The 14,979-nt window shown below is 35.5% G+C and overlaps 1 pseudogene; it reads right to left on the bottom strand.

The window, feature by feature from the left end:
- Positions 1–953: 953 nt before the first annotated feature.
- On the bottom strand, positions 954–3,145 carry LOC141505603 (sequestosome-1 pseudogene; annotated as a pseudogene).
- Positions 3,146–14,979: the final 11,834 nt, after the last annotated feature.

Here is a 14,979-nt window from a genome sequence, read left to right as displayed (position 1 = left end):
CCCACCTATGCCTGTCCATTTCACATAACTATTGTCCATGTCTTTCCATTGTCTACCACTGGGGGTCCACTCAATTTTCTAAAAAATTTCTACCAGAGAACTTGGCATTGTGTGGACAGTAATGGAGCATGTAACCTCTCCAGCAGTCATCTTTATTACCAGAATACCAGTTCTTTCTTTATTACTAGCTCATCTTTTTATAGATAACATATTTCTCAGATAGCATTGATTATGTTGTTTCTATGTAAGTCTTGTGTTGTAGCTTTCTCCTATCCACTATGTACCTTTTCATTGTCCTGTGGATAATCCTAAACCTCAATTCTTCAAAGATTATAGTATTTTATGACTCATAGCCACAGGACATAGAAAAGTATTTATATTAAAATATGTGCTTTTATTTCTGAAAAAAAGATTAGACTCAATGAAGTTATTCAGCCTTTTTCAGTTTCAACTCTTCAAGGTCACATTTGGAGTTTTCTTGACAGAGATAGTAAGAGTGATTTGTTATTTTCTTCTCCAGTTCTTTTTACAGATGAAGAACTGAGCTAAACAGGTTCCTAGGGTCATAAACTAGTAAGTAGCTGATACCAGATTTGAACTTAGGTCTTTTGAACTCCAGGCCTAACTCTCTATTCACTGTACTACTCAACTAAACTCATTGAAAGAATGGTGTAATTTCTCCAAAATTATCCTGCTTACCCTCCCCCTTTTCAATTTTTAGTATCAATCACTATTCATTTTAAGCGTATTGAGACTAGTTCTAAAGTCAGAAAGTTCTGGGTTCAAATTCTTAGTATTCCTGCATGCTGCTTAGCATTTCTCAGTCTCATTTCCTGTAAAATGAAAATAATCATGGTACTTATCTCACAGGTTTTTTTTTTAAAAGGCTGAATAATGTTTATTGAATGAATGGTGCTGGATATGGCAAAAGACAACATTAGTTCTCCACAAATTTAACTGAAGACCATGGACAGCATCTGGGAGAGGGATTCAATCAAACAGGGATCTGCTTCTGGTGGAAAATGTGGGTATAGGGCAGCTTCCCTGAGCCCTGTGGGCCCCTCTTAAGAGTGGTGCATGGAGTTCAGACTATCTGTTTCTGGCATCTGTAGGACTGCAGTTCTCCTGTGGAAGGATCCACTTCTTTTGAAGACAAGTGAGTCCAGTCATCATCTCCTCCTGAACTGCTACCAGCCTCTACCTGATCTTGGGATAGTGGGTTCTCATCCACTTGCATGGAAGACTCCACGATTACCTTCTCCATCTGCTCAGAAAGGGCCATCATTTCCATTTCAGAGGTCTGGATGCTTGCTTGGCTTTTTGCTGGAGGAACTGCTTGACTGAAGACTACTCTTGTCCTCACTGTTGGATTGGGAGAAGGATGGAGTCACCTTGCTTCTTTTTCCACCATGTTCTACATCAATGTCAACATCAATACCCAGAGGGCTAAGGGCAGCTGCCACACTTTCACCTACATTCTGTAGGAAGGTGACATTGGGGTCTGAGTCCTGTTGTGCACTAGCTGAAGCCATCTGACCTTGTTCTGCTCCTGGATTAGGGGGAGTTCCACCAGTTTGTGCCTGTGGAGCATTTGGATTCATGGGGTGAGGATCAACGAACCCCCATCCTGGCATCCACCCAAAAGGGGGGGAAAGCCCCATGTCTCATCTTATGCAACCAACGTCGGTGAGAAAACCACTCAGGCAGGTGGGGGTGGAAGGGGTTCTAGAAGACAATCATGTTATGCTCTTTGTGAAGACCTTTGCCTTCACAGGTGCTGCAGAGGTCGTAGTCTGGGCAGATGCTACACTTGAAGCGACTCCCCACCACTGGTCCATTACAGCCATCACAGATCACATTGGGATGCACCATGTTTGGGGGGGGGCATCTCCTGGGCACAAGGAGGACGATGCTCCCGCCTGCATTCCTTCTTCTCTTTAATGTAAATCCGGAAAAGTTCATCCTTAATGTAGCTCATCCCCATGCTCAGTTCCTCATCAGTGGAGAAGGCAATCAGATCCCCATCTTCATCTCGGTAGTAGGCCTGGAAGCCTCCGGGCCGCAGCGCCGGGAACACCTCGGCCGCGCCGCAGCAGCGTCTCGCAGCGCCCCGGGCCGTCGAGCGCCTCCAGCGTGAAGCGCCCTCACAGGTTTTTTACGAAGACAAAAAGATAATGCAAGGGGCGGCTAGGTGGCATAGTGGATAAAGCACCGGCCCTGGAGTCAGGAGCACCTGGGTTCAAATACGGTCTCAGACACTGAATAATTACCTAGCTGTGTGGCCTTGGCCAAGCCACTCGACCCCATTTGCCTAGCAAAAAAAAAAAAAAAGATAATGCAGACAAAACTATTGGAAAACTTCAAAGTGTTATGTGTACTAATGATGGGTAAGCTCTATGAGTTGTACAAAACAATTCACAAAACTCTCCCAGTCTAACACAACATTTTCAGAAAAATAGTTTGTTTTTGAAAGAATATGTCTATTCAACTCTATTTGAATAGAATTATTTTTTTCAAAAGGACATCTTTTTCATTAAATAAAATTGATTGCTAATTAGGTAAGAGCTTGTGAAAACATCCGTTATACGGAATGGTTTATTTAATAGAAGTTAGCATATTCACATTGGAAATTAATGGTAGTATTGGATATTGGCTGGGAGGTCCAATATTGAACTAGACATTAAAATGGAATTCATTAAACTAGAGTCTACTTGTATACAATGAGCATACTGTTAATTCTTCTAACCAGTGAATAGAGATGTTAGAAGAAAAGAACTCAGATTCACATAGGAATTCTAATACCTGCAGCAAATTCTCTCGAGTTAGGACTGGAATTGACAGAAAGGAGACCTAAGGAAAGATATGAGACATTGGGTCACAACCTCAAAGATGGAGAGATTCTCAGGCATTGTCCCAATGGCTTGAAGAGTGAAATTCCAAGACAAACCTTTATGAAAAGAAACCCTAGGAAACTGCTCCTGGGCAAGGAAAATACCCTTGAGTTGCAAGAAGAATTTAGGATACCATCTCATTTACTGGATTTTCTTTTTCTTTCCTATATCCCAATACTAATCCATTCCCCTAATTCATAAATCTAACCTCTCTCTCTCTATAATAACTCCTTTATAAACTCACCAACTCTCATGGTTTCAACTGCTGTCTCTATATGCAGATAATGCTCAAGAATATCTTACTGATTTCTCAGATTAATTTCAGCCCAGAAATTCTAGGTGTTTCTACCTGAATGTTCTATCATAGACTTAAATTCAATTTATCCAAAACCAAACTAATTTGCTTCCCCTCCCCCAGATCTAATTACCTTCCCTAGTCTAATCTATTCATCAGTGGCATCAGCAATCTTCTAGTCTCTCAGGCTACAAAAATTTAGAAATAATCTTTGATTCTGTCAACATGGAACATAGATGAGAACAAAGTAAGATTAGTAAATCAGGTAGGAGGACTGGGACCAGTAAAATTCTGGACAGAGATATGGTCCCTGAACAACTGAAGTGCTAAATTGCCAGAGGTTTTTCATAGACTAATTGTGAATTCAAAATCTGAAAATCAAAAAGTCAAGAAAGAAGATAAAGATTCTGTGGAAGTCCCAGGTGACAGGGAAATTAAATCAAAATTTGGAAAGTGGTAACTAAGTTGCAGTAGTCAAAGTAGAAAAGAATTGATAATCTGGAAACTTAGAAAAAGGCAACAGAACCAATGATCAGAGTTTAGAAATCCACTTGACCCTGAATAAAGAATGGTTTGACCTCTGGTCTTTTACTTCCTACATATTATAAATGGCCCTGTACCACAAGGGCATTCAAGAAGCAATTATAACTAGTTGAAGAATGAGAAAACTGTGCCTTCAAGTGTACTTTGAGTTAGATAAGATGAGCCTGAGGAATCTTTTCTTCTATTTTATGCTCCAAATCTAGTTTATTACCATATTTTTATACTTCTTCAATTTAATTGATTCTCATCTTTTGAAATATGATTTTTGTTATCACACCATGCTTGAATTTACTATTATCCTTAAAGAATGATTATTGTTCCCCAGGATGGATGGTGCTTTGTATCAATCAAACAATAATCACTTATTTTATAAAGCACCTACTATGTATTGGACTGGAAATATAATGACAAAAAGTGAAACACTCCCTGGTCTCAAGAATCATATATTCTGCATATATATAATATTATGTATATATATGTACATATATATATATATATATATATATATATATATATATATATATACTATCAGTTGGGAGAAACATGTAAGACTTCAAATAGAAGGAATTCTATAAGTCACTGGTTAAAAAAATGTAAGCATTTTAGGCAAAGAGGACAGCAAACCCAAAGGTAAGAGATTTGAGGAACAAAGAGAAGGTTGGTTTGGACATAGTCTGAAGAGCTAGGCCTTCTATAGTTCATGTCAACCAATGAGAACTTACCACCATTTGTGATGCAATTAGGCATGTCACCTAATGTATCTTTATATCTACCTATGATGAATATAACATGTATATAATATCATTTAAATAGGTGAGCATTTTCACTAAGTGTTACACTTATTTTGAAATTTAGTAATCATAGCCAAATTTAAACTTTGACTCAAATTTGGAACCTAACTCATTAATCTTTAACTGTTACTAATCGCAACTCATTCTTAGCCCTGATTTCATCTCCAAGTTTTTGTAAAACACATCTTTCTAATTCTCCTGAACCTTGCTGGACTTATTTAGGGTTTGTCCATAGCCCCAGTAACCCTCACCAAGTTTGTGTCAAATGTCCTTCCAAGTGTTTCCATTTAGCTTTTTATCTTCTTAGTCCTAAGCATTTTCAACTTAAGTTGACTTCTTAACCCTCTCCATTAGACCCTTTATAATAGTCCTTTCAATCCTTTCATGTTTTCCCACATCACTGGACAAAGCAGACAGAAAAAAATGTGCAAGGCCTCTAGTCTATATAAACTCCCAAGATTTTATTTTCCAGTCAGCAATTTCCAGGTGACTTCAAAGGGATTCTAAATATGTCCCCCTCCCCATTAGGTATCTAGAAATGTACATCCAATTGGTCCTCTTATCACCCAATACACACAGGATTAATTTGCTCTACTATCTGACTTTAAAAAGACTATACCTCTTTCCCCATAAATAAAAATAAATAAATAAACACATTTAAATAGACAATAATGAGATTTGGAGACAATGCTATAAAATGTCTTCACATCTTTTGTGTCTTTATTCCCACCAGTATCACTAGACCAGAACCCCATTACATAGGATCTTGATGATTTACTACCTCCCCCCCTCTAAAATCAATCATACACCATCACTGCCAGACAAATGTTCCCCCCAAAAGCTTTCTCCTTGTCACTCCCCTACTCAAAAACCTACAGTTGCTCCCTATTTCAAATACACTAAGTCTAAATTTCATAGGATCATGAATCTAGATATAAATCATTGAGTAGTAATATCATTTTAAGTGAGAAAACCAAGGCACAGAAAGATTTAAGTGATTTGGTAATTCTTATCTTCCAGCATAGCTCTGCTTGAATATGACTCTTATTTTTAACATCATGTCCTACTCCTTCAGAATGAAGATGCAATCCCATCACCAAGCTGACTGACTCAACTTTTTATAGTGGACATCTTCTCAACTCCATCAGTTGTGATTGGAGGGCTGGACACTGGACACTCCAAAGCCTTCTTTTATAGAAGGCTCCAATTAGAATTTTCCAGATAAGTATATTTTCCACCTGCAGCTTTGCCTCATTTTCACTCTTATGAAATTGTATCTTCACACCAATTACCCCTGGTACTCCCTCCTACTTTTCAGTTTACTTTTGTGTGTAGTCTTCCCCCATTAGATTGTAAGGACCTTGAAGGCAGGGACTAATATTTTTCTTATTTGTATCCCCAATTCTTAGGACATATGGGCCAGGCACAGAGTAGATGATTAATAAATGTTTATTAAACTGAATTGAATTGAACTTGTCCAGAGTCACACAATTTTTCTCTATATTTGAATCCAGCTCTTTTCTTCAAGTCTTGTACCCTGGCCATTATACCATTCCAAATTCATCTCCTTGGTTTTAAAATCTTCAACAGCTTGCTCTTTCTCGACAAACAGTATAATCTCTTTAGGAACATATACTTTGCTTTAAATACTATTTGAATTCTCCACTGTACCTAAATTAGAACTCTAAGCATTGTAAATTTTCACTGATGATTGAATGATTGATGCTATTAAGTTTGGGGGACAAAGAACTAACTCATTGAGATTATGACAATTTAAAGAACCAGTAAGATAACATAGTGCCATAATGCAAAAACCTAACATAATTCAGATATATTGAATTGTTTGATTGTAGCAAAGAACTGGAAACAAAGTGATACTGATAATGATGGAAGAAAGGAGAACAGAAGTAAAACATTTAAAAACAAAGAAGAGAGCAGAAGAATGTTCAAAAGAGAACCTTAACAAACAAGATAAGGACAAAAGTGAATAATAGAAGCTCATTATTTCATCCTATTCTGCTTTTCTTTGTATTTTGAAATACTGGTACTTGTTGATGTTTGTCAAATTCACAGTAAAAAAGAAAAAAAATTAAAATTAAAATCCCAAACTAGATAAGAAAGAAATATTTGAATATAGTCTCTCTGTTAGATAAACCAAAAAAACCATAAGTCCTGGGGAAAGAACTGCTTATCCAACAAGAACTGCTTGGAAAACTAGATGCCAACTTAGACCAACAATTATACCTTTGTTTGCTTGAATATAAAAGGTAATATGGTAAAAACAATGTGAGAGGAGTACAGAAGAAGAATCTTTTCAAAAGTATTACGAAAGGGGAAAATGTGGGAACAAACAAAGATAGAGGAGATCTTAAAATATTAAATAGGTGATTTTAACTACATAAAATTTTAAAACTTTGCACTACAAAACAATGCAGCAAGAATAAGAAGAGAAACTGCTGACTGGGAGTAGGAAGAAGAAAGATCCTTACATGAAATATCCGGGATAAAATTCCAATATAGAGAGAATTAACATATGCATGTCCATATCATTGCCAAATACATAATTTAAAAAAGGATATGGGTTTCAAAAGACTATGAACTTATAACAAGTGAAAAAATAATCAAAATGATAATAAGAAAAGTCCAAGTTAAGACAGCTGAGATTTCATCTCACATTCAGATTAGCAAAAATGATTTAAAATGGAAGTACTCTATGTTGGAGGGGCAATGGGAAGGCAGACATACTAATATGTTTGGAGATGTGAATTATTCTAACCATTTGGGAAAATAGTGGATATTATGTGAGAAAACTATTCATATTCCTTGATCCAACAGGCTCACTACTAAAAGACAAATACAGGACATTTACATGCATACCAAAATATTTTTAGTGACATTTAAAATAATTGTAAAGAGTGAACCAATTATGATATATGCATATTATGATATTGTTAAATCATAAGAAAATGAATATGAAGAAAGTAGGAAAATTGTCATACAAATTAATGTGAAAATGAGAGGCAGAAATAGGGAAATATGCACAATGGCTATAATAATGTAAAGAAAGAACACTAAAGGAAAGTCACATTGAATGATTGGAATGACATAGTCATTTCCTAGAAAAAGTGAATTACTTCTCTTTCCTTTCTTTAAAAAAGTAGAATACTGTGGATGCAGAATGTTGCATTAACTGTTAAATGTTAGCATTGTGTCTGAGTTTTCCTTCACTGTTTTTCTTCAGGTGTAGAGTGGTAGATATGTGAAAATAACTGATAGAAAAGCAAAGTTATAAATAATTTTTCTTTTTTTTTAAAAAATTAATAAATACAGTCCAAGTGTTTGGTTTGTAAAAATTATGAATCAATAAAAATTGCTAATGAATTTCTAAATTAAAACTGTACTTTTTTTTAGTATAATCAGATCCCTTATAAGTTGCTTTAATTTTGTAAACATAAATAATATGGTAAAAGGCAATTCTAGAGATAGCAGGGATGGATTTAAGACCAGCATATAATCCATACTAGATGTATGATCTGTGCAAGTTATTCAGCTTCTTCCACCCCCAGAAAGCTCTCTAAGATCATAAGTTGTAGTTGCTCAGTGATTTCGCTATTCTTCACGACAAGAAAATATTTGGGGTTGTCTTGGCAAAGAGTACTTTACCAATTGCTTCTGCAACTCATTTTACATTTTACAGATTAACCTAAGTGACTTATCCAGAGTCACACAGCTAGTAAGTGTCTGAAGCCAGATTTGAACTCAGGGAGATGAGTCCTCCTGACATTAGGTCTGGTGCTTTATCCCCTGAACCACCCAACTGCCCCATAATTTATAGAGCAGGTGCTGTTTTCATTAAGAGTTTCCTCACCAAAAAAGTTCTCTAGACTGTAATGAAATCTGGTCCTCTCTCCTCTCCCTTCCCTCCTCTCTCATAGACTCTTTGTCTCTCTGTCTTTCTCTCTCTGTCTCTATCTCTGTCTCTGCTTTCTCTGTCTCTCTCCCTCCCCCCCCCCCCTCTATATATGTTTCTAGGAGAAAGCATACTTTTTGGATATGTATATATACATACACACATACCCACATACTTTGAATACACATGCCAGAAAAATATACATTCACACATATATGTATATATTCCAAAAAATAGATTCACACATACACAGATATATATGTGTGTGTGAATAGACGAGTTTATACTCACACACACCCACACATGCAATATTTTTTAGTATATAGGGCTTCTCAGGATTGAGTAGATTTAAACAACAGCATTTTATTATTTTAAGCACAGCCAGTGTGGAAACATTCTCAGGGCTCAGTGCTTCTGCTATTGGAACATTTGTTTTTTATTCTGAATATTTCAGCACATCTATTTACCTGGCACTATATTTAGTACCACAGTCCCAAGATGGCATATATAAAGATTCAATTGCAATTCCCATCTGATGTCCCTTCCCTCTCCTTTTTACCCCCTTTTTTATGTCCACACTCTGAATTCAGCACAAAGTTGGTGTGTTTAATTTAAAAAGAAGTAAAACGCTCCAGGAGACGCCTCAGACCACTGCAAATCACCTACTTTATAGAGACAGTAAAATTGTGTATCGGATTAGAAATGATGCTGATCTGAAATTTATGATATCTTTTAATGGCATTATAATTTTTTTCCCTGTGCGCTCCATAACTGCGTCGTTTCGATGCTCAGTACAGTGAGATGAAATTTGTAAGGGAAGAACATTACTGAGTCAAGCCCAGAGAAGAAGCCTGCAGAATAATGCAACAGCCCCTGGGGGCTGGGGAAAGCTGTTCCTTCTTTGCACCATGCAGAGACTCCTTTCGGTTCTGCCAAGGGCCTACAGAAGGAGAAGCAAGTTATCAATGAAGAATTTGTTGACAAAACTAAGAAATTCTGTGCAAATGATATTTTAAAACTTAGCAAAGGAAGCCAATAAAGTCACCAAGGGTCTTCATGTTAAGGCCTCAGTGGAAAGAAGACTGATCTTATAAGAATCAAGCTGTGAACCCAAAGAAAAACTGAATAATATACCACAAAACTAAATTTCGGCCTTTATTTTAAAAATGTATGTGTTTCTTTTAATCTGTTGAGATAGGAACCAATTGCTGAGAGAAAAATTGGAACTCAAAATCTTTCAAAAATGAATGTTGAAAACTAACTTTACATGTAATTAGAAAAAAAGAAAAAGAGCACTTACTGGAAAGAATAATGGCAATGGCAAATGATGGCATTAGAAAATGTAGAGATGACCAAATAATTGAAAAGAATTTTTACATCCTGAGGATTTTAGTCATTTGGAAGGTTCTACTAAGCATACTGATATATACAGTGACACAGAGACAGAAAGAGAGGGGGGAGAGGGAGAGGGAGAGACAGACAGACAGACAGACAGGTCGAGACAGAGAGGCAGAAAGATAGAAGAAGAGTAACTCCAACTGTCTCAACTTACCTACCAAATAACATAATTTTGAATGATTAGAGAAAATCTTAGTAAAATTACCCTTAAGTAAATTTAATGTTCTCTCCAAGAAGGAAGAAAAAAATGGATAAAGATTATAAGATTTGCAACTTGAAAGAATTAGAGATAACCTAATTCAGTCTACTCATTTTACAGAAAGGAAACTGAGACCTAGACTGGTAAAGGGACAAATTCAGTAATAAATAACAGTCAGGATTTCAACTCATCTCTTCCCTCAAAATCTCATTGCACTGTATCACACGTGCAAACATAGAACTCTTAATTGTTTTTTTTTCTTTTCAGAGGGGAGATAGATGGATTTTTTTAAAAAAGTTAACCCCTGTAGTTAATTTATGACATAATTTCCTCTTGGAACATTTCCTATTGACTTAAACATTAAAGTATTCCCAACATAAAGATATTTTGATGGTAAAATTAAGGTGTATGACTATGGGTGGAGATAGTTTTTTCTTTAAGGATAAAGAAATCTGGGGCAGCTAGGTGATTCAGTGGATAGAACCTGGAGTCAGGAATTTGTCCTCAAAACACTTAATAATTACCTAACTCCGTGACCCTGGGCAAATCATTTAATCCCATTGTCTTGCAAAAAAAGAATAAGAAGATCTTTGAGAATAAGGAGTTATACTAATTGTTCTAAGATGATTTAAAAGAAGTCCTCTGTAGGGGCAAGGAGGGTATGTCAAAAATGCTCATTATAGGTTGGTCTTTTGCAGTGTATTCACCTGAAGTGGATAGGATAGGAAAATATTGATCTATACCCCAACCCTTAATAACCACTTAATGCTCATTCAGTTTTAAGGGTGCTAAAAAGTTGCACTGGTCCTTCCAAGATGTCTTCCTCACTTTCTACTCAGTTCTCTTGGTTAAGGTTTTAGTAACCTTGAGGGGTCATTAATTCTTTAGTGAGAATCAGTTTGATGAAATACTCAACTGCTAGCAAGACCCTGGGGGAATAGAATTTAGAATACATAAGTTTTAATGAAGGGAAAGAGGAGGGAATAATCATTTATAGGCACACTTATTAGGTATAAGGTGCTCTGCTAAGCATTTTACAAATATCTCATTTGATCCTCCTTACAATCTTGTAAGGTAGTTGCTATAATTATTCCCATTTAATAGTTGAGGAAACTGAGGTAGGCAAAAGTTTTAATGACTTGCTCCAGGTCACATAGTAAATATTGAAAACTGAATTTGAACTTCAGGCATAGGATTCTACCCACTGTGCACTTGACTACCAAGAGAAAAGAGACAAGAAAATTTGTTGGGGAAAAAGGGATGAGCACCAGGAAGTAGTGTGACAATAGAAGTCAAAAGTGTAGGAGAAGGATGTGTCAAAACTGAATATATAAATAAAGGGGGATGGCTTCACCTGAAAGAAAATTATTCTCATTTCACACCTGCTTTCTTGCCAAAAGAAGACTGACTTATAATGAGTGGTTTTTAAGCAAAAGTAATTCACCTTCCTGGCTGTGCTTCATCTGTACCTCACACAAGAAATTATTCAACATTTTATCACCTCTTATGTTTTGTTTATAGAACCTTGGAATCTCAGCATTAAAAAGATCCTCGAGGTCGCTCAGTCCTAGCTCTCACCCAAAGGGAGAAACCTTTCTACCTCATGCCTGACAGATAGCAATGTACCCTCTGCTGAAACACTACCAGCAATAATATTTTGCCCTCCATAATCTGGGACAGCTCTAAAGATTGAAATGATTCCTTATATTAAACTGAAATCTGCCACCCGGTGGCCATGATTTTGCTATTGGTATCCACAGAAGAAAAGCCTGGTCTTTCTTTTCTATAAAAGTCCTTCAAAGTAGCATAGTGGGTGGCCTCATTGATTTTCAGAACTATCACCAATTTGACCACTCTCCTCTAGGTTCACTCTACTTTATTAGTTTCTTTATAATATGGTGCCAGAACTGAGAACAATAATTCTGACCCAATGTGATCAAAATAGAAAATAGTTAGAAATGTGTTTCCTTCAAAAAAATTATGATTATAATTTGTTTGTATATTCCCTCAGTCAATACACAGTGAAAAACCTCCAACCCATTCATAGTTGATTGATTTGATGAGTGATTGTCTAGCATTTCCCCTAACCCCTCTAAAAGATTTACCTAATAGTGCCTTTTTTGATGATGGGTCTCTATTCACATTCCTAGATTGATCTTCACCTAGCTCATAATCTGTTTGTAAGCTAACACATTAAATCTTTTACAGCCTTTGAGAACATGTGTCTATCACACCATGACATAGCACTGAAGATGAACTTTCATAGACAATACAAGTAATTTGCTCACCTCACTGTAACCCAAGATTGTATTAGCTAAAAAACCCCTATCCTGGGCTAAAGGTAGCACTTTTTATGGCATTTTGGCTTGGCCCAGTGTTCTACCCTGTTGATACTTTTATCTTTTGCATTAGCTATCTGTCATCACTTTGAGTCATCTATAAATTGGGTTGGCAGGCTTCCTGAATCCTTATCCAAATCTTTGATCAAACCGAGGGTCAGAGCAAGCTCAAGGTGAGATCTCTATCACTAGGGAATCTCTCTCTAGGTTGACATTAATCAATTAATCAATATTTCTTGAATATGGTTATTCAATTAGTTACAGATGGAAAGGAGGCCTGATGTAGTAAATAAAAAATGTTTCACTAGGAGTCAAAAATCAGGAGTTCTAATCCAGTTCAGATATTTAAGCTTTGTGACTTGGACAAGACACTTAATTTTTCTTAGTTTGAGATACATCAGGCACAAAATAGAAATAATTATTTCTCATATTTCTTAAGATTATGAATATCAATGAGATAATATGGTATAAAACAAAAATAAAATATGAAATATTATGTAATGATATATTTATAAGAGTAAATTATAATTAAATGGTATTCAATACTTTAAGATTTCTTAAAGCCCTTTTATAGACTGACTCAACCCTCTGGAATAGGTGTTTGAAGGTTTTACCCCCCAATTTATAGATAAGAAAAATGAGGTTTGGGGAGTTAAATGGTTTTCTCAAAATGACATGAATTATAGCTGACACAATTGGAATTTTGATTCATGTATATCACATGTTTAAAAAAAGGTTGCGCACAATAAAGCACTAAGTACATAAGGTGCTATTTCTGACATCCAGCCTATATTTCTCCATGTTTAACACAAGGACATCATACAAGATTTTGTCCATTGCTTTGTTAACATCAAGATACCTGTTGCGTACAACATTCCTCTGATTTATACACCTAATAAACCTCTCAAAAAAAGAAAGTGGTGTTTAATTGACAATGATCTATTGTTCACAAAAATATATTGTTTCCTAATGAATTTTCTGAAAAATCTTCAAAAAATTGTATAATCCATTCTAGAATTTTTACAATGTTATTGAACTGTGAGTTCTGAAAACAATTTTTCCCTCCCTTTTTTTTAAAAAAAAGATAAATTTTTTATTTCCCATTATCCCCCATCTTCCATCTTCTCCATGATCTCTCAAAGACTATTGAGAGTAATTTTAGATTACATCTAAAAACAATTTTAGTTCTTGGAAATGTAATCAGGGACTGTTCATTTGAAATGATTTTAAATAACTAGATTTTTTTCTCCCTATCTCCTAACTTGCCATAAGTTTCAATTGTTTTTCTTCAATCTTTGTTCCACAGTTTTTAGGTTGGCAATTTTCCTCATTGGAAACAAAATAAAGTTAAGTAATTCTGCCTTTTCTATGTCCCCTGTTAATATTATGCCATCTTGCTCAATGAATTATTCTTTCCTTGGTCTTACTTTGTATATATCTTATTGTGCTTCCTCGTTTTTTTTTTAAACTTTCAGCACTTTCTGTGAATCTCAGTCCATCTTGGTCTTTTAACTTTCTCACAGGAACTTGAAAGATTTCAAATTCACGTCTTTCTTTGTTGTCTTCATGTGTGCAATGCCTTTTTTCTTTTTCCTTGAAAATATGAGCTTATTAGAGAGCCCAATTATAATCAGATCTGGTTTCTTTAGATAGCTTTCCCTGCTTTATTTCACTGGAATTATTCACAAATGTTTAGAATTTCAGTTTTTAAAGTTTCTCATTTTTCTTCTTACATTTCCTTTTATGATCTCATCATATCATTTATTATTTTCTATGAACTTCATAGTGTTTGATTTGTAGGGTACAAATCAAACTGTCCCAAGTATTTTCTCCCTTCACTTTTCCAGACTCCAAGATGTGAGTAGCATTTTCTTCCAGAATTTCTGTCACTTATCCATGACCAAATAACTATTTCTTATTGATAGCTGAAGTCCCAGTTACTACTATTAAAACTGTCTCTATATGGCAATTTTGCAATCTGTTTTAGGAAAGCATCATCCACATCTTCCTTCTGATCAGAAAATCTTTGTCATACTGTTACAATAAAGTTATTTTTTCTATTTATGGCTTCATCCTAATGTTCTCAATAAGAATTTCATTGTCAGTTTCATGTACTTTGAAATATATATATATATATATATATATATATGTATATATCTTTAAATTACGTGTTCTCCCAAGCACCACAACCATTATATCCTTTCCTTTATAACCTTCTATTGCCATAATCAGACACTTTACTGTTTTCTTTACCTAAATACATGGTAGTATCTCTATAATTCTAATCAAATATATGACATACATGCTGCCCTACCTAGTACCAGTTTATTCTGATTCCAACTACTTTGGGAACTTGGTGAATCAATTTCCTCATCGGTCAAATGAAGAAGTGGAATAAGATGATCTATAGATCATCTATAAGCATTTCATGATTTCATACACTCTAGTTTGTGTATTTAGAGCTAGAAGTTTATAGGGGCAGCTAGGTAGCACAGTGAATAGAGTACCATCCCTAGAGTCAAGAGGACCTGAGTTCAAATGTGACCTCAGACACTTAATAATTATCTAGCTGTGTGACGTGACTTTGGACAAGTCACTTGACCTGATTGCCTT

This window comes from Macrotis lagotis, chromosome 1 (assembly GCF_037893015.1).
Source record: "Macrotis lagotis isolate mMagLag1 chromosome 1, bilby.v1.9.chrom.fasta, whole genome shotgun sequence".
In the NCBI taxonomy this organism is placed as follows: domain Eukaryota; kingdom Metazoa; phylum Chordata; class Mammalia; order Peramelemorphia; family Peramelidae; genus Macrotis; species Macrotis lagotis.
Note: the sequence above shows the minus strand (reverse complement) of the source record. Positions and strands in the feature narration are given on the sequence as shown.